This window comes from Panthera pardus, unplaced genomic scaffold (genome assembly GCF_024362965.1).
Source record: "Panthera pardus isolate Hobbes unplaced genomic scaffold, ASM2436296v1 HiC_scaffold_24, whole genome shotgun sequence".
In the NCBI taxonomy this organism is placed as follows: domain Eukaryota; kingdom Metazoa; phylum Chordata; class Mammalia; order Carnivora; family Felidae; genus Panthera; species Panthera pardus.
The window spans coordinates 36,354,337-36,374,227 of NW_026526810.1; the positions used below are offsets into that span (position 1 = coordinate 36,354,337).

At 44.6% G+C, this 19,891-nt stretch overlaps 1 protein-coding gene and 1 long non-coding RNA gene across 2 annotated transcripts in view; both read left to right on the top strand.

Annotated features, from left to right (window-relative positions):
- The window catches only part of RORA (RAR related orphan receptor A), a 718,090-nt gene that overhangs the window by 126,544 nt on the left and 571,655 nt on the right, over positions 1–19,891 (top strand). The window lies entirely within an intron of this gene.
- LOC109262557 (uncharacterized) lies at positions 3,970–5,967 on the top strand. Its single transcript, XR_002077822.2, has 2 exons — positions 3,970–4,181; positions 4,676–5,967. It is a non-coding gene; the product is annotated as an uncharacterized LOC109262557 (long non-coding RNA).

Consider the following 19,891-nt stretch of genomic DNA (forward strand, 5'->3'; position numbering starts at 1 on the left):
CTCACCCTTTGGGAGAATGGAGACTCTCCCCTCAAATGAATGGCTGCACTCTCCAGATGCTGGTAGCCCTGAAGTGGAGGAGGGCAAACCATTCTGCCTCTTTCAGAAGAGGCTAGTCCTTGTAGCCTTGCAAAGTACTGCTACAAATTAGCAGACATTTAAAAACTGACTGCTCTTAAGGTGTGGTGGGAGAAGAAAGAGGGTGACTTCTGGCTCTTTTGCATTCTGCCTGTGATTGAAGATGATAGAAGACTTTATTGGATTTAGTAAATTAAACATGATTGTTCCTTTTTAAATTATGTATGACAAGAGGTAATACTACCTAATCCAGGTTTACCATTTCTAAAATTCACTAACTCTAGAGAAATGACCTTTAGTTCGTTACCCCGACGGTGTCCTCCAAATAGGTTCCCTTCACCTAAGGCTACGAGAGTTTGAACTTTATTTCCTGACTTGATGAGTATTTCATGATAAACCAGTTCTGGCCCATTAACTTCATTTCTCAAAACGCAGGTTTTAAAAGCATGTTTCCTAAAGGAGTTGCCTCTCAAAATGGAATGAATCCAACTTGGGGGAAATAAAAATGGTCAGAGGGAACATGGCACACAATCTTGAAGAAAATGGTTTGTGTGTGTGTGTGTGTGTGTGTGTGTGTGTGTGTGTGTGTGTGTTCGTGTTCAAGTAGTAACATTATATAAGTGACAAGCAACATGTGTCTGATTAACAGCCCAGTGTCCAATAACTATTAAGAATTCCTGTTAAGTATGAGCCTGCCCTCCTGTTCTCCTTGTGTGTGTTCTAATTGATCTAGAAAATTAAACTAGTGAGGTAATGTTCCAAGAAAGCCATCCCCTCCCTGCTGGTGGTTTAGTGGAGAATATAATGGAGTGTCCTTTTAAAGATAAGTGTGGCCCACATTTACAGGGGTCTACATGCAGATTGTCCCCCACTCATGATGGTTCAACTTCGCGTTTTCAGCTACGATGGTGTGCACACGATAGACATTCTGTAGAAACTCTGCTCTGAGTTCTGTTCACTTTCCACAGTTGATTGTAAAATAGGCTTTGAGTTAGATGATTTGACCCAACTGTGGGCCAATGTAAATATTCTGAGCGCCTTTAGGGCAGGCTAGTGTAAGTGATCATGTTCACTAGGTTACGTGTACTAAATGAATTTTTGACTTGTGTTATTTTCAGCTTATGGTGAGTTTATTGGGATGTAACCCATAGTAAGATGAGAAAGGTCTGAATGGATAGATTGATACAGAATGAATTTGCCCAAACCCTGCCCTGGGAAGTTAGGAACTGGAAATACATCATGGGATTTCCTGTCCTGGGGTGTGGCCTCATCCAAGGAATGTCTGCAATTCCTATTTCCATTTGAGTAAACAGGCAGATATGAAGGGTCACTGGGGTAGACCATAATTAGGTGTGTTGTTGAGATTTTCAGACCTTTTGAAAATTGACAATATGTGAAAGATAAAATATTCCCCACAGAGGATTCAGCTAATTGTTCTTCTAGGTAAAGAAGGGCTCCATTTCTTGGTCTGTCTGATGAGGCCTTTTCATTTTCCGCTGCAAACTAACCTAATTTGCAAATGAAAAACTTGACTGAGGCACGCGTTGCCTGCAAGGGAATTATAGTCCTGCACCTTTGGAAGTGTTCAGTAGAACACACGATTGCATTTTAAAGAAAAGACTTATGATCTTAATTCACAGTTAAAATAACAATTGCTCCTAAGTGGTGCTTATTATTTGGAAAAGCGTAGACATTCCAATAACGGTAATCAGGAGGAGTTTGGTTCACTTAAAAGCCAAACACATGAGGAGTAATTGTGAAAACTTGCTTAGTATTTGCTGTTTTGGGGGGAGATTTGATCCTCAGATCCCACCATATCCCCTTGTTGATACATTTCACGGCTGGTCCTTTTTAGATCCGTGGAGACTGGGAACCCTTTACAGCTTTCAAGCATAGCGGCAACACTTCTCGTCCGAGCCCGCAGTGTTTCAGTGGGGGCTTAGTGGAAGCAAATAGGGTTTAGACGAGGCAGAGGACTTGGGTTCAAGTCTTAGTTCCTACAGTTACAGACTTTGTGACTGCCTAGAGGGTCGTTTGCCTTGAGGATCCTCCTCTCAGCTGCGAAGTAAGAATTAAAATGCTGAGGCTTTTTATGGGGACTGCGGCGATCACTTCATCCAAAGCCACAACGGTACCAGGCAAGGGCACCAACCTTGACACTTGTTCAAGTCCTTGTGGTTGAGGGCAAGTGAAGTGATGGATAGCCCAGATAGATTTATTCAAAGTTAAAAAAAATCCAAGTGAGTTACACAAGGAGACCTTCTACTTCTCTTGGGTCTTTTCTACTTTAGAACTGTATTTGATCTATTTATTCCAAAGATGTTTATGGTGCTTGTCTTCATGCACTGCCTGTGTGCTAGGCACTGAGGATAAAATGTAAAGGAGGAGACACGGGCCTTGCTGAAGGAGTTGACTGTCAGGGCAGAGGGGGAAGACCGGGAGTGGGATATCTCAGTGGAGCGACTGGGCTGGGCGGCCGCCGCGAGGGCATGGGAACTGGTGGTCAGCAGTGAGGTCCGAGAAAGGTGGGACAAGTGGGCCTTAGGATTTAGTGGAAAGGGTTTGGATTTTATTCCTGTTCTGTGGCTGTTCCTTTTATTTACTTTGCATGCAGAAAGTCTCTCCAAGTCCAGACATTAAGCTGCAGCTCCAGTGTGTCCGAACAACACACAGGAGGGGGCAGACGCCTGTCTCATTTGCTCCCCGTGACTCCCCACTTATCAGTCTTGCCCATCTTTCTGGACCCTGCCCCGGCCTTCCTTCACCGCAAGATCCTCCCGGCTTCCCGTTTATAACATTTCCCTTCCTGTTGGCCTTTTTATAGTACTTCCCACATTCTGCCTTGTTTAAAATTCTTGGTGTTGGTCCCCCTAGTAAAGTGGGAGCCTTGGGATGCCAGGGCCTTATGTTGTTCACGTTTTCTTTTGCATCCATTGCCATGCACAGGTGCCTTCTGCATGGGAGATGCCCAATAAATATTTATCGAGTTGAAACCACTCAAATCTGGATAGGAAGCTAGCAGGGAATAGTTGCCCAAAGCACTGCACGGGAGAGAAGCTGATCTGAGAGCACAATGGGGAACATACCATACGCACCCACAAAATGGTTTCATTCTTGTATTTGTTCGGACTTGCCGAGGAACTTAATGGGTCCATGATAGATGATTTCATTTACTAGATGGATTGGATCGAGAGGATTGTGAACCTGTAAACCTTGAGAATTAAATTCCAGTTCCAAGAAGGGCATTTTACTCATTTTTTTAAAATTCTAAACATAATGCGTAATTACAAAAATTCAAACCATTAAAAAAGTACATGAAGTTAAAAAAAAAAAAAAGCCTCTCTCCTATCCCTCGTACTAACCTCCCTCAGAGGTAATTGTTGCGCATAATTCCTTGTTTATTCTCCAAGAATGTCTCACCTGATAGTACATCTCCCTTCGTCCATGTCAGTACCTACAGATGTGTTTCTTTGTATTACTGATTGCGTAATCTTCCTAATGTGGCATGTTATTGACATGTTCCTCCTTTGAGATCTGTTGATACTGTTTCCAGTTTCTTACTCTTTGCAGTGAACTCTTGGCACATCTTGCTACCACCCAAATGGTATGGTCAGCTCAGTCAGAGTATGAGCACCTTACCCGTTCGTAACACGTCTTGACTACCTACTGTGTGTCTGGCACTTGGCTTCCGTAGTTTGCCAGACCACACAAAAACCAATTAGGTATTGCCTGTGCTGTCAGGGAGCTCGTAGCCTGGTTGGGACAGTTGGCTCTACCTACCTAACAGTCCACTGTAATGAAAGCTAGACTCCAGAGCTGTACGAGGTGTCAGGTGTCGTGGTTACCAAGTGACAATGATCAGGTGGGCTGGTGGGTGTCAGAAAGGGCTCTGTTAACGAGGGGCTGGGCTTGAAGGTGGGCGGGGGGGGGGGGGGAGGGTGTCTAGAAGGGCCTTCTGGAACAGCGCAAAGCACTGAGAATGGAGCTGCCAGCATGTAGGATGTTGAGAGAGGGAAAAGAGGAAAAGATGGGGCAGCAGCTGTAGGCCAGGACAAAACTGCAAAGGCCTTTGTGCCACGTGAAGGGACTTGAAAGAAACCTGAGTAAGAATGAGTTGGGCATGTTTCCTGAGCCTTTTCTCACTCGGCTGCATTTAATGCAAATATGCAAGACATGCTGCATATTCAAAGCCACAGCATAATGAGCTGTTTTCGAGAAGAGTTCCCTGCTCTGTCACAGCAGCCTTGCTAATAAGCCAGTCTGAGTATAGAGTTGCTCTTCCAGTAAGCTGTGCTTTCCAGTGGACAGCCCTTGAGTCCTGGTGACCTTGCAGTGGGCAACATCTTTCTTACTCTCTCCCCCACTCCCGCCCTCCTCTCCCTCTGTGTGGAGACCGTGCAGAAGGGCCGAGCATCTTTTGTGGATTCTGCACATAAATGGATAGGATTGGTCCCCAAGGATGTCAGCTTGGCAACCTTTAGAGTGTGAAATCCATTTAAAAAGGGATCAGGAAAAGAAATTCAGAAAGAATGGGAGAAGACTGTTTAGATGGGGTGGTTTATACAGTTAGTGGGTTTAATTTTTATTTCCTGGAAAGGGTTTGAGAGAAAGACATGTGAGGTAAATTCTCCTGTGAAGTGCTTACAGAATTGCTACTCTATCAGCAAGGAAACCACAGACCAGGGCATAAGTACTGTGAATTTAAAGCAACCTTGGATTAAATTCCTCAGGTAAGCCTGCTAGTCATGTCTCCCCAGTGCCTATTTATCCAGATGTCCTTTTGGGATGGGACAGGACTGGTTTTTAATGACTCTGAACTGCCTTCCCTAGGCACTGGAGGCTGCGTTTTGCTGACTGTGGAAGCTCTTTGTGTGAGCTCGCAGGCTGCTGTGTGTAAGGAAGATTCGGCTCTCCCCTTGTCCCTGCGTGCCTGCACATGTCAGTTTCTCCATCTCTGAAATGGGGATTATAACCTCACAGGAGGCCTTTGTGGCAACAGATAATTTTGTTAAGAAAAATAAAGATTTATGGTTTTAAAATATGCACGTCTAAAATAGCTCCTGGTGCTATTTGGCTGTCTTTGCCTGAATTTCTCTATGCCTGTAAGTGAGATTCAGCATTTTCTTGTGGACTGTGAATTGTTGCTACTAAATGAGCTTGTCAGTCTCTGCTAAAGAACAAAATGTCCTTGGATTTACCCCACACTGCATTGCTTTATGCACTTACACCGGAGTGCTAAATACGGAATGTGCCCAATTCTGATTTTTCCCCAGAAGGCTGCAGCTCCAGAAGGGACACTGGTATACACAGCCACTCCCCAGAGCCACGTAGAAGCCTCGGGAGCCTTTGGACTTGGCTCTGCCGCAGACTTGCCCCCACGCGGGGCCTGGGCGGGATGCTGCCCACTAGACTTCCTTTCTCATCTGCAGAATCTCAGCTCTGGCACTCGTCCGCAAGAGCCGATCTTTGCTGCTTTAACTTCTCGTAGTTGGCATTGAATTTTTGGGCTTTTTCTTTGTGGTTTGTGACTTCTAATTCCAAACCTTCCGGTTATTGTAAAATAAGCAACAGGAACAATCCAGATGCCTTTGGGGTATATCTCCTTACTCTGAGGACCAGGTCTTTGATGTGAAAGGTGGAAGTTTGCCTGACTTAAGGAGAATACTTTGTGTCCCAGGGTACTGCTGGGTGTTCATGGCCTCTCAGGGCTGCCTCCAGCGGATAAGGAGGGTACAGAAAATAACGGACCCTGGGTCCCCAAGCCCCTGACACTCTGTTGAAACAAGCATCCTTATTTGTTACCTGATTTGTCTGCAAGATTTTGCATAAGATACAAGAAAAGGGTTCTGCTGCTTAAAAAAAAAAAAAAAAAAAAAAGAGTGTTTAAAACCTCTAGTTCACGCACTCTGGGATTTTGTATCCTTGCACAGCCTTGACGCAGTCTTATCTTTTTCTCCATGAAATTGGAAAATGCATTTGTCACCCAGGCCCAGCCCTCAGACTGGGCTGATATTTACACAGTTGCCAGGATTCCTCAGACAGGTAGCCATTGACCTTGCTTCATTGTTTGCAGTCTTTTTATTAGTGGTTTTGTATATGGCTTCCTTTAAAATCATTAGTACATTTTATTAAAAACTCTTCCCAGAAAATAAACCTTTAAAAGGTGTTCTTGTTTAAAAAATATTTATAATAGTATCTTTTGATAAACAAATTAATAATAGACGCTTCCTGGAAACTGCCTCGTGTGATTATCTCTGCACATCTTAGTTTTCCCTGCGCTTCAGACATGTGCAGTATTCTCCTACTGGGCTTCTGATGGATCCCGGGACAAGCCAGTTCAGTCCCCCTCTGCAGGCTACTGGAAAAAAATCTTCTGGCAATGAGGATCTGATCATTGACTCCTCTGATCATAGCTTGATGCCCAAAGAACAAGCTGTCCATCCATGCCCTGAATTCTCTGCTTCATTCAGTAACCTTTCTTGAATGCCTGTAATGGTTCAGGTGTTGTGCTGGGCCCTGAATTCCAGAATTCCATGGGATATGGAATATCCCATATGATTCCAACATTTCTGCCTGAATCCTGTGCGTGGAGAAATAGGGGCTTACCATTCCATAACCGGCTCACATAGCACCTCCTGTGAATTCTTCACGTAAGCAAAGGAGCACCTTTTTCTGGTTTTGGACGTTCTGTGCACATCTATCTATCCATTCTCCGTCATCAGGATTATGGTAGCTGGTTGTCTATCATTGGACGCTGCCCTTGGAGGGTATCAACTAGGTCATACTGGTCACTGTATCCCCAGCATTTGGTCCATCCCCAGATGATGTCCATCTACTGGAGCTAGGAGAAACCAGGAATGCAGGTCACATTCTTGGAAAAGGAGCCTTCACTACAGTCAGACCAGCTCACACCAGCATTGTATCCCAAGCCTCAGATATCTACTAGCTGTCCAAAAAATATTTCCTTTTACTTCCTGGTCTTTTCTGTTTGGGCTGGAAATAACTTACCCTCCTCTTTATGACCTTATTTCTTTCCACTTTTAAAAATAGTTGTTTGTGGCTCAGTTGATGAAGCATCCAACTCTTGATTTCGGCTCAGATCATGATCTCACAGGACGTGAGATTGAGCCCCACGTCAGCCTCTGGCCTGACAGTGCGGAACCTGCTTGGCATTCTGTATTTCCCTGTCTGTCTGCCCCTCCCCTGCTTGCTCCTGGACTCTGTCTCTCTCTTTCAAAATAGACATGAAAAAAAATTTAAATAGTTGTCCGTATTTAAATGGTAGCCTCCTCTTTCCCACTGGAGTCTGAGATCCCAGAGGCTAGTCACTTGTCTCACTCACCTTCGTCTTCCTTCAAGACTCATAGCATATACTGTGCTTGATGTGTTTTATGGGCTTGGGCACATCTTGGTTCAGAGAGCTGGTATGACGGCAGTGGAGGGAGGCTCTTTTCCCGAGAATGTGAGCTGCATTCCCGGGTTGTCCTATCTCTAGTAGATGGACATCATCTGCGGATGGGGCAGAGAAAAGGCTGGGCCCTGTACTGGTGACTGTTAAAAATAGATCAGCCGCCAACCGCTGAAATATCTGCTACATGGGTTCTGCTGCTTTCTATCTTGTAGGCATATTTGATTTGAGTGGGTAAAAGGAAAATACCACTCCGAGGTAATTTAATGGTCTAGCTCTTCCTTCCTGTAACTGTAGGGTGAATTTCTGCCTCATAAATCTATAGGTCTTTGTGGGGGCAATAATTCTCAATATTTTGAGATTGCCTTGGGATTTGCAGAAACCTCAGTGTTTTTGTTTTCCCCTAAAGCAATAGCAATGCGTGTCTCTTGATCATTTATCCTTAGGAGGAAAGGATAGGTCTTTTCAATGAATATTACACCATGACCTGCAAAGTTCATCAGCATGCGGCTTCCTCCTGTGCCCAAGTCCTACATGTGAGAGGCATAGTCCTGGGCCATGCTGAACGGTGGTGAGGATATCGGGCCACCTGCTTCCCAGGACTTGTCACTGGAGCCAGGGAAGTTCGCTGTTCTCCTCCTGAAGTAATTTCTGTCCTCTGTGGCCCTGGGAGTGTGATAGACATGGTTTCCCTTTGATTTAGTGCCTCCCTGCTCAAACCGCATTTCATGGAGCTCTGCCTCTCTGTCGACTGTGAGTGAAGGATAACAGGACATAAACTACTTGTAGACGTGATGGAGCCAAAGAAAGATCGTTGCCTTCTGAGTTGGTTAGCTTCGGAGATGGCTGTCAAGTTTTCAGTCCTGATGTGAACAGTTTTGCTACGACCACTCCCTCCCGGAGGTTGATGTGAAAGGACTTCGCTCTAGAAAAGCCCCAAGTCCAGATGAGCGCTCTGCCTTATTGTTGACCCACCTGTCGTCACCACCGTGTCATGGAATTTCGTATGTGTGGTGCACTCTCCCAGATGGGATGTCGACATCCCCACGATTGAGGTAAGCTCTGAGCATAAGAATAAAAAAAAAAATCAACAGCTCAGCTTGGTGGTAGAGGGAGGAATGTATTGTTTGCCTGTGTCTCCAGGCTTCGGGGATAATGTGCAGATAATCTGCTTTGTGCCTACATCATTTGGTTGACTCATGTCCTTGGCAGACCCATATGTGATGCACAAGTAGTGCGATACCTTAAGTTGTGTTTGGGGAAGCTCTCAGTCCATGTTGGTCTCTAATGGCACCTCTTGTATTCATACTGAAAGAACCCAGTCACAGGAAGGGAAGCTTTTCTATCTAGTGGGAATTTAAGAAACCTATCACACCTAGAACAACATTGCCTTTTCATGTTCACTTATCCCTTGGTGAGATGATCAAGTAAATACTATGACCTGAGTCACGTGAGAGAGCTGTCAGTCATTAGTCTAATCAGGGAGTCAAAGAAAGTAACAAGAGTAGTACGTCGTTAGGAAGGCTCTAACAGAATTAAGCAGCATTGTCCACAGCAAGTGAAAGGGGTGGATCTGGGAGCTGGGGGGTAAACGTCCCAGTAGGTCTGCACACACTTCGTTCACCTGCACAGTGCATTAACCTCCTCTGGAGTTTATCTGAAGGGGGGAGCTCTGGAGAAGCCCCTGAATCTCTAGTTTGAATTCCCTTAGCACACCGATTCCAAACCTCAGATGGTATCTGTTGACTGGAGGGGAAGGAGGTTTTGACTGTGGTTAGTACTCACCATTCTGTACGCGGTGCCAGCACCTCCCAGGGCGGTTTGTGACATTCTAAATTCCACCTAAAATGTGTCCTTTTTCACTTGGCAATATGTAAGTTCCTCTGATGGTAGAGATTTAAGTAACTGGAGAATGCTGTTTAGGTGCAATCTCATGGAAGACACACCCAGAGATCATTTTCATTCATATTTTTTTTTCATTTCTTTTGGCAGCAATAATGCGGTATTTCTGTGTTTCATTATTATGTAGTGTTATGGGGCATATTCTTTGTGGGTTTAGATTCCAGAGTAGCGTATCTGATCTATACTTCATAAAGCAGTGTTAGCCAAGTAATTTTGCTGAAAAGCAGCCGCTTTGGCAGAAAGGGAAGAGCCTCTTATAAAAAGAACAGCATATTACGAAGCTGGACTGGAGTTCATTGGGACCAAGAGATGTTGGCTACCAAAGGTCTAGAGACTAAAAGTTTGCTTGATTTGATTTAAGTTTCAATTTCATTTAACTTTTTTTTCTTTTTGGACAGTCTGTCAACCTTTAACTTAAAGTGAGTTTCATGTTTGCTTATCACCAACACATTTGATAACTTCTTCCCTGAAGGACGGTCACACTGAGCTAAACACTATAGGTGACTGTATATCGTAACCATGGAAACTATTGTCGATGACTTATTAAGCATTCTTTGTCCTGATCCCAAACAATACATCGTGTATTGTCCAAGTTCCCTGGAGGGTTGCCTTTTCCCTTATATAGACTGAATTTAGTCTTATTTCTATCTTGGTTTTTTTTCTATTGTTCGATGATGGTATTGGCTTCTTAAAATGTAAAAGCCAGTTTGGGGACCACCATTAAGTGTTTAGAAGTCTTTTTAAAATGTGAATCAAAGAAAATGTTACCATGTGCCATTATATTACAAGTCAAGAAAACTGAACCTGACTTTGAGTCTTTTTTTTTTTTTTTTCTAATGAGTATAGATCCATAGAAACAGTGGTTACGTTTCTAATAATGGCTGGGTACTGGTCCTCAGCAGTCCAAGATACCATTAGACACTGAGCGAGGGTATGTTGACTCTGCTTTTCCTGATGTTTTTTTCATGTGAAGTAGCTTGTGGATCAGTAGAGAACATCAAGGGAATGTTTTCAAAAGTTTGTGTTTTTTTTTTTAAAGTTTATTTATTTAGAGAGATGATGCGTGCATGAGTGCATGGGCAAGAGGAGGGGAGGGGCAGAGAAAGAGAGGGAGAGAATCCCAGGCAGGCTCCATGCTGTCAGACCAGAGTCCAGCATGGGGCTGGAAGATCTGAGCTGAAAACAGGAGTCAGTGGCTTAACCAACTGAGCCACCCAGGCACCCTTCCAGTACTCAGTTTTAAGGCTATCTGACTGAAGAAGCTGGGTGGGGCTAAATTTCTCAGTCCTCCCGAACCTCCCAGAGGGCTTTGTGGTATCCTTTGTTGGAACACCATAGGGACGCCTGCCCCTGGGCAGAGGGAGTCTTTGTGCTTGGAGAGCCCGAGAGCCCTGGGCCTCCTTCATTCAACAAGCCCTTGAATCAGGCTCAGGCAGTGGTAGTTGTGGTGGTGCTAACGGCTGCCCATTTTGATGGCAATTTGGCAGGGAGTCAAACTTTGGCCCTAAAGCAGAGGTGGTGCAATTAGACAGCTGAGATGCATTCTCTAAACACACACTTTTAATTGATTTCAGCTTGTTCAGTTCACAAAGATAGAGCTCTGACACATAGCAGCCTTCTTAGAGAGGCTTATTTTTACTTTCCCTTTATTCAGCAGCGTAATTCAACAGCAACAGAAGCAACAATAATACAGAGCTCTAAAGAGCGCGTATTTGGCATGGCTGGGATACAAAAAGTATTATTAAGAACTAATGAGTGAGATAGTTAGATGTTAACCGGAAAAGCATTAATGAGCAGAGGAGAATTCTGGCATAAACATCTGCTTCTGAAGCAGATGTTTTGTTACCTTGTAAATCTGCTGAAGAAAAGCCTGCGTAAATGGAACAGTGGACCGTTTTAGGTAATAGGAGTACAGAATGATATCATGAGGTTTTCAGATCCTGTTGGTGGCTCTTCTGAAACTCAAAAATGACTCTCGAGGCAGTGAATTTGGGGGGGTGGGACAGAGTGGGGGTGACAAAGGATATCAGAGAAGAATTACAGTAGGAGATAACAATGAGCAGGAGGCCAGCGATTGCTGTCTCACAGGGAGAGATTTGGGTTTCTCATTACTTAAATAGCTGACTCCTGTCCCATCTTGTCTAGGGCTCCATAGTCACCCCCATATAGATAGATTGTGGGTCTTGTCATCTTCTTGGGCTAGAGATTTAAGATCTGTTCTGCCCCCAACAAAAATTACCTAACCTTTGGCTGACTTACTGGTAGCTTAATTTATGTAGATGACTAAATGGCTAGTAATGAGTTAATGGTCACACTTTGCGAGATTACACAATGAGTATGCTTTAGCAGCTTTCCATCCTTCATCCAAGAGTCGCTAGTTGGCAAGATTTTCAGGGATTCCCAATGGAGGGTTAGGTGTTTTTTCAGAGACTTCAAATGACCTACTCTTGGCAACTGCCCCATTCACATCTACACGAGGACAGCTTGATATGGGTTATTTTCACTCAGTATCCTAGAGCAAACTTGGAGCTGGAAAGAAGCTTTAGAATCGTCTAGGTAGTCCAAAACCCTTAGAGATCCAACTGAAAAACAGAAGTTCCTAAAAATGATTCCACCAGCATCACCTGGCAGTTGGTGAAAGGGTTGGTTCCCAGAACCCAGGCTCATGTCTGGAGCTCTTTCCACTGTGCCTCATTCTACACAGCTCCTTTGTCCTTCTCTCCCCTCCTAAAGGTCAAGAATGGGGAGTTTCGTCTAGGGGGAAGAGTGCCTTCAGAGAAGACCATGGGCTTGCCCCGTTTGGTGCTTTGAAAGTTAGAAGCAGGGGCTAGAACTGAAGTGAAAACCAGCCCCCAGACCGTATAGTTACGGATTGTCCTTCTGTAGCTTCTTTATTTGTATCCGTCCTCAGAATGGTCACAGGCGTAGATATGGGGATTTTTATTTATTTATTTTTGTAACCATTAAGTTTTGGAAAGCTGTGTTAACTAGATAGGTGACAGTGTGGTTGCTTCTGCATTGGCATAGTTGGAGCCCGCTGCTTGTCTGCTAGTGGGCTGCAGAGGAACCCAGCAAACCATTCCCACCACCAGGGACCTGTAGCCTGCAGTGATGGTTTTGTTGATGCTGGATGAGTCTACTATCTGCCACAAAAAACACTACCTCTGAAATTTTTCAGGAGACTTTGAGTAGGGGGATCTTAGCCATTTGTGGCTGCTCTGGGAGTCTTCCATGGTGCACCATGTTTATAAGAGATAGGGGTCTCACCTCTGCATATGTGATGATTCCTTTTTCCGTGTGAGTGAGTGAGTGAGTGAGTGAGTGTGTGTGTGTGTGTTCATGTAAGAAAAAACATGAACAAAGCCATAGCTTCATGAAACGGGATGATATCCCAAGTTAGCAAGGCCTGTATTTTTCTATGGAATTCTTTCTCCTACAGAATTAAGGAGGGCCCTGGTGAAGAGTAGCCACTAATCTCTGACTTCTTCCCAGATCATAGGCATTTGCTCCTAATCATGAGGGGCTTTGTATCCTCCCTAGGAGGAGCCACAAAAGCCCATGTTAACAGAATATTCTAAATGAATTCCTTCTGTTATGCTTGAGGTGCCGATTGATTTCTCTTGAAAGAAACTTTGCGTCTGTCATGTAGCTCATGGCGAGTCAGAGGCAGATTTTGTGTTACTTGAGGGGAAGTCTGTTTGACACCCCCAACGGTCCTGGGGACACAGGACGCCAGTGGAGCTTGTACTGGGTTGACATTGTGAAGGTGCTCATGAGGCTGCCATTTTGAATGGTGTCCATTGTGTTTGTGATTCATCATCTCCCTGAGAGCATTTCTTTCATGGGCATGATGATGACACAGGGAGACAGGAGATGTGAGCAGTGTTGCTGAGCCTTTGAGTTGCTCTCTTAAGTGACTCCTTCCATCATTACTCACTGCTGAGGGAAGAGGCTTCTGAAAGAATGCTTTGAAAAAAGAAAGAAATGTTTCTCTTGCTGTTGATCGTGGGTGTATTTCCTTCCTGGTGGCTTTGCTCTTCTTCAGTTTACTAGCCCCCTTGGTCTCAGCACCCAGCCATTACCTCCCTTGATTCTCATACCGACCTCTGAGGTGTGTATTACTAACGAGTACTCGGAAGGTTGTGGAGATTCTGGAAATTACCCAAGGTAACACTGCTAGTCAATGATATGTTACACTTGAACTAAACTCCAACCCCTTCCCAAGCCTGTACTCTTAACACACTGTACGGGTGTGTCCCTCAACCCCTGTCACATGAAGCTTGACCTGTATCAAACTAGGTGGACATTGTAGAACAAATTGTCCTGGCCCTTGGAAGTGTGGATTTGTTCATGCTTTTCTCGCGTGAACGACACACATGTGTACACAGACTCATGAACACACACGCATACATACGTAGATTGCTTTGCTTAGTTTCCTTGTACTGATCTTTCAAGTCTTGGCTCAGACATGACCTCCTGCAGCCAAGCTTCTTCTATGAACCCTCCGCTTCACCCCTGCTGCTCTCTGGTGGCACTCTGCACAGCTCTGTTACAGCACTTACTATGTCCTGTTGTGTGTAGGACCTGTCCCTCTGGCCAGCATGTGCGTGCCTGAAGGTCAGGGGCCTTGTCTCAGGGCCTAACCCTGAGAACTTGTGGCCCTGCAGAACTTGCTATGCTAGGCCTTGCCAGCTCTCTAAATGTGAATGGAACCAAGTCGATAGCGGGATATTTGAAACCTATATGGCACTGATGATACAGGTAACCTGAACTTGAGGGGGGCCCATAGCCTGTGTACTCGAGCAGGTCTAGAAACGGCCTGCTAACAGAAGACATCTGTGCCTTCCTGCTTTCCAAGCACTGTGAAAATCTCCACAAGCAAAAGGTTTGAGGAACTATAACATTTATGGCTCCCTGGCCATAAATTCACTGAAGAACACATAAAGAATGCCATTCCCACAGGGTTATGGCAAAGATTCAGTATTGCAAACATCTGCATATGAGCAGTAAAGCTAACCTCTGGTGCGCACTGCTCGACTGTTATCGACATATATTAACATTAGTGACAATCAGATGTGATTATCTGAGATGGCATTTTATCTGCCAACTGCAGACTTATGGCTTCTAAAAACCCAATTCGCTCCCTTTCTCATATGTTGTTTTTATATGACTCAAATCACATGCAGAAAATCGTGATGAGTGTGGCTCTGCTTTTATGTTTTGGTGAATACGGGTGTGTATAAATTTTCAGTACTTAAATTGATTTTTAGCATCCTGGTTAGAATAGGCTCTCAAAAGTTTGTTAAACAGCTAAGTAAATTTTAAAGCATTATGACTTTACATTTGAAGACACTACTGAGAGCCAAGAAAAGGGGGTAGATGCTGGTACTGGCTGATAGGGTTTTTGGTGTAACAGCTTTCTAATTAATTTACAAGATTGGAGTGTATATGTTACATGATGCATCTCAAGGTTTAAATTGCTGTCATTATCTCCTTATTATTTAAACCAGGGTTTAGCAGAATTTCTCTGTTCAGAGCTAGATAGTAAATATTTTTGCCTTTGTGGGTCCTGGGTTCTCTGTAATAACCACTCCTCTCTGCCACTGTAAGGTGAAGGTAGAGAATACAGCAACAAATGAGTGGAGTTGTGTTCCAGTAAAATTGTATTGACAGAAATAGGCAATGGGCTATAGTTTGCTAACCTCTGGTTCAAGCAAATAATACATTTTTCTAGAAGGTATTGGGAGATTTAGGAAAAAAAAAATTCAGACCTTTTGCAAATGGACCTTTCCTCTGGCTCCCGTTCTATTTGGCAGTGTCTAAAGTGGCCAAATTAGATTTTAAGTTAAAACATAAAACTTTAAATCAAAATATGTTCTTTATGATAGCACAGTGATTCTTAATACTTATTTGATTTTAGTTCATCAAATGCATTTAATGCATCTCCAGTAACAGTGACTTGTTACAGCAAAAGTTTTAAGAGGAGAGGGTGGCATTACTCTGTATTCTTTTCTCTAAATTCCCTTCTAAAACCGTATGAGCATGAACCATTGCATTGAAATAAGTAGAATTTCAGATGGGCAGAAATATATAGGTGTCAGAAAGCAAGAGCTTAGAGTCAGAATTCCTTTCTGAAACCTAATGTCAGCATCACTGACACAGGGCTTTCTCCATTTCACACCAGGCCATAGAACCTTTGAGAATGGACGTATGCTGGAACTTGCAAATATCTTACAGGTGATCGTCAGATTTCCGAATGGCAGGAGGGTTTCTGGTTTCACAGTTTGGAAAGGATTACAGAGCTAGGCGCAAGGGAAATAAGAGAGTATACCTTATCATACTTGTTTTTCTCTTTGTTTGAGGTTATTTTTTATGCCTCTCCAAACGGTATGTGAGACGACCCAATTTGCATTGCACTATTCTGGGTGACTGAGGCGGTTGGCAAAACTGTGACCCAGGATAACATCCCAAGCAAGTGGAGCCTATATAAATTATTCTTACTTCTTATTTGTTTATTTCAAAGCAGTGTTTCTACCTTGTAGTTTCAAGTGGTTTTCAAGACGTCCTCACCAGTGTAGCAACTGCTGACAGCTTAACGTTAAGCCTGTAGCCCTCCCCACCCAGGTCTTGGCTGCTTAGCTTTGCAAATTAGCGAGCAGAAGTTGGGGGCAAGAGAAAAACTGTGTAATTGTAGGAGAGGCTTGTGACCCATCTAGCGGGGAGTACTTTGTGGAATTCTTCATAAGGTCAGAGCCAGACAGTTGTGACTTCTCACGTGACCAGTTTGGGGATACAGCAGTGGGATGTTTGGAGGGGAAGATGCATGGTCCTCAGACATGCAGCTTCGGCATCACCAGCTTTTTAGAAATGCAAAGTCTCAGGCCCTATGGCCAGGCTACTAATCAGAATCTTGGCAGGTGGGTCCAGGAATCTGATCTAAGCAGGTCTCATGCTGATGGTCCTGCCTACAAAAGTTCAAGAAGCACTGCTTGATTCGCCAGCCAGTTAGCTCCATCTAGTACCTTTTTATGGTTCTGGAAATTGAGGGCAAGTGACTTGCCCAACATGAAGCCTGGGGGTGGGGACCTGGTGGTCTGATTCCCAGGCCAGGGTCCAAGACAGTGCCAGTTTAGGTAGATGACAAAGAGGCCAAGGGCCTTAAACAGAGTGGTGACTTGGGACCAATGTCTGCACACTGTGCCATTCATGTTGTGGTGGAGAGACCTGGTCGGAGGAGAGGTGGAAGAGTTGGTGACTGCCAGCTCTCCTCCTAACCCGGGGCAGCCTTTCTCCATTGAAGAGCCTGGTGACCCTGCTGTTGAACTTCCTCTTTTAAATAAACAGCTCCCTAGAGCATCCTCCGCTGAGCTTAGCAACAAGGGAGGAGGGAGTGAGGAGGGGCGGGAGGAGAAAGGCTCCCCCGTTATCATCATGTCAGTGCAATCACTGGGAATTACGGTTGAGGATTAAGAGTCACTTGGGGATAATTCAGCCAGGCTGGAGAGGGAAATACGCACCCGCGCGTGCGTGTGCACACACACACACACACACACACCGTAAACATATTGCTAAAACTCCTGGCAGGAAACAAACAGCGCAGGAAAACAAGTATGGGCAGAACTGAAAGGGCCTGAATTTTGAATAGGTGGTATAGGCTCCAGAATGATCTGTTTCCTAAACACTTTGGGGGAAGTTGTATACACAGTGACTATAGCAGAGCAGCTGCTTCCCCAACTCTGTGCATTGCTCTGTTTCAGAACCAGCATCCCTTCTCCTCCAGGCATCTGTTCCTGAGAACACTTGAAGGTTCTGCCAAGAGGACTCAAACTGGCAATAGAATACTTGAAATGTAGAAAACGATACACACACACACACACACACACACACACACACACACTTCTAAAAAGACGCAGCAAGTCCCGAAGGAAAGTGTCGCCTATCTCCCAGAATCAGGTGCCTCTGCAGAAGGTCAAATACATTATCCATCTCTTGTGGTTGTCCTTGGACTGAAACAGGAGACCTCAGCCAGTTAATGTTTTGCTTTTCCCAGAGACAGTGTGGAATTGGATCACACTCTGGGTGTGTGCTGCCTGTACCAAGAATGTCTTTTCTCACCATGTGACGTGAATGTCCAGCCTGACGGGATTCTCCCTAAGCATGGTAAATGGAGTCTAGAAGAATCCTGTGCTTTTCCGATCAACTCTGAAAGAGCTAAATAGACCAGAGCAATCTAAAGTAGCAAGGGGAAATAATTTGTTCGCCTTCCCTGAGAGTCTTGGCAGAAAATTCCACTGAGGGGCATGGCTGAGACCTCATGGGGCCAGTTTCAAGTGAGAGCTCCCTTCACCCTTCGTGTGTCTCTCACTTGAGGTTGGCTGCGAGGCAATTAATTATCTCCATGGTAGATGCCTCCTACTACTTCTTTCTAAGCAAGTCCCAGGCCTTAAACAGGGGTTAAACCAGGAAGGAAACGGTCCGAGGCTTTCCAAGTGTAGGTGCTCTTAATATCACTCCGAGCCAAACAGAAGCAACCGTTAAAAACTGAGAACAAACTGAGGGTCTTTGGGGGGTGGGAGGGAGGGAAGGGTGGGTGAGGGGTATTGAGGGGGGCACCTGTTGGGATGAGCACTGGGTGTAGTATGGAAACCGATTTGACAATTTCATATTTGAAAAGTTACCTTTATTTTTATACTCTTTTTCCAGTCTTCTTCATGCTTTATGACTTGAGAGAGATTTTGTTGTTGTTTTGCGTAATGAGACTGACTTTATTTTATTTCCCGAGGAGGAGGAGTTCCAGAAGTGAGAAGGTGGGGGGAGGTGCAGGCCAAGGAGGCTTTCTCTCCCTTTCCAAATCCTCCCCGTTAGCATTAGAGCACTACAGAATCCTTTTCCAGATGGACAAATGCTGCAACAGATGTGTCAGCAGTCGTGTATTCTGGGATTATTTGGGTTTGTTTAAATTGAGCTTACCCTGCACCAAAGGATTTTGTGGAAATATGTCGTGTTTTTGGACAAGGAGAGGTTTCCAGCCTCAGATTTGAAGGGGCTGAGAGATTACCCCATTCCAGAATGCCCATGGGTATGCGTGGCTCTGTCTTGGGGAATTGCTGCTTCAAGGCCAAATAAGCTGAAAGAACACATCTCTTCTTTTCTCTGATACCTACTGGAACTAGACGTTTCATAATCTGGATCTTTCCTCTTTGATTTTCTGCCCAGGATCTTAATAAGACCGGCACTATCCGTGAAGCTGAGGTGACCTGTTCAGATGCTCTCAGAGTTGGAGAGGGAAGCCATGTTGGGCTTCAGGGAAGGGACACACGTCCTGTCTGCCCATTGTGGAGGTACAGAGAAGGGACCCTCCAGGGAACAGTCAGGCACCGCCCTCAGCCGCCAGACACAGCTTCCACAGCAATTCCACACTTTTTTGAGAAGGATGCTTTTGTGGTCTCAGATGCTGGCTTCATGCGGAAAGCTGACAAGGAATGTTTTGTTGCGCATGGGGCGCTGCAGATCTGGAACACCGTGGAAGTCAGGAGCTCTTGGATCCAAACCTGGTTCTGGGATTCTCTGTGTCCTCTTAAAGGACTCATTCAGCCTTTCTCTACCTCCCTTTCCCCATCAATGAGGTTGGATTAGAATTAGATGCTTCTTAAGTATCTGCTAATGACAACACTCCAATTTTTGACTCTGTACTAAACTAACCAAGTACAGTGTGTGTATTCTACCTTCTAGGATTTGAGAATGTCTTAGCCAAAAGAAACCTAAAGAAATAATTGATGGACAGGGCGTCTGGGTGGTTCAGTTGGTTAAGCATTGGACTCTTGATTTTGGGTCAGGTCATGATCTCAGGGTCTTGAGATCGGGCCCCCCATCAGGCTGAGCATGGAGCCTGCTTAAGATGCTTGCTCTCTTTCTCTCAAAAAAATATATTTTTTAAAATTGATGGAGATTTCCCTACAAAGGTGAAAATTTACACAGAAATCCTATTGTTAACTCTTTCCTGCAAAAACAACCCAGTGGACATTTGTCCTTCAATCTTTTTAAAAAAATTTTTTTTTCAACGTTTTTTATTTATTTTTGGGACAGAGAGAGACAGAGCATGAACGGGGGAGGGGCAGAGAGAGAGGGAGACACAGAATCGGAAACAGGCTCCGGGCTCCGAGCCATCAGCCCAGAGCCTGACGCGGGGCTCGAACTCACGGACCGCGAGATCGTGACCTGGCTGAAGTCGGACGCTTAACCGACTGCGCCACCCAGGCGCCCCAATTTTGCCCTTCAATCTTGATGAGGAACTGGAAAGATCTTAATTACTACTAAGAAGCACAGTACATTACAGAATTCTTTCACATATGATCCTCACAGCAAACCTATGAAGTGCTGTGCATTATATCCACGTTTTGGAAATGATGAGTAAATGGTAAAGCTAAAACCTAAATAGGGTTCTTCTGTCTTCCAGTTTTCTAGAATTCTAGTTAATACTCCTAGTGCTAATTCTAACTAATT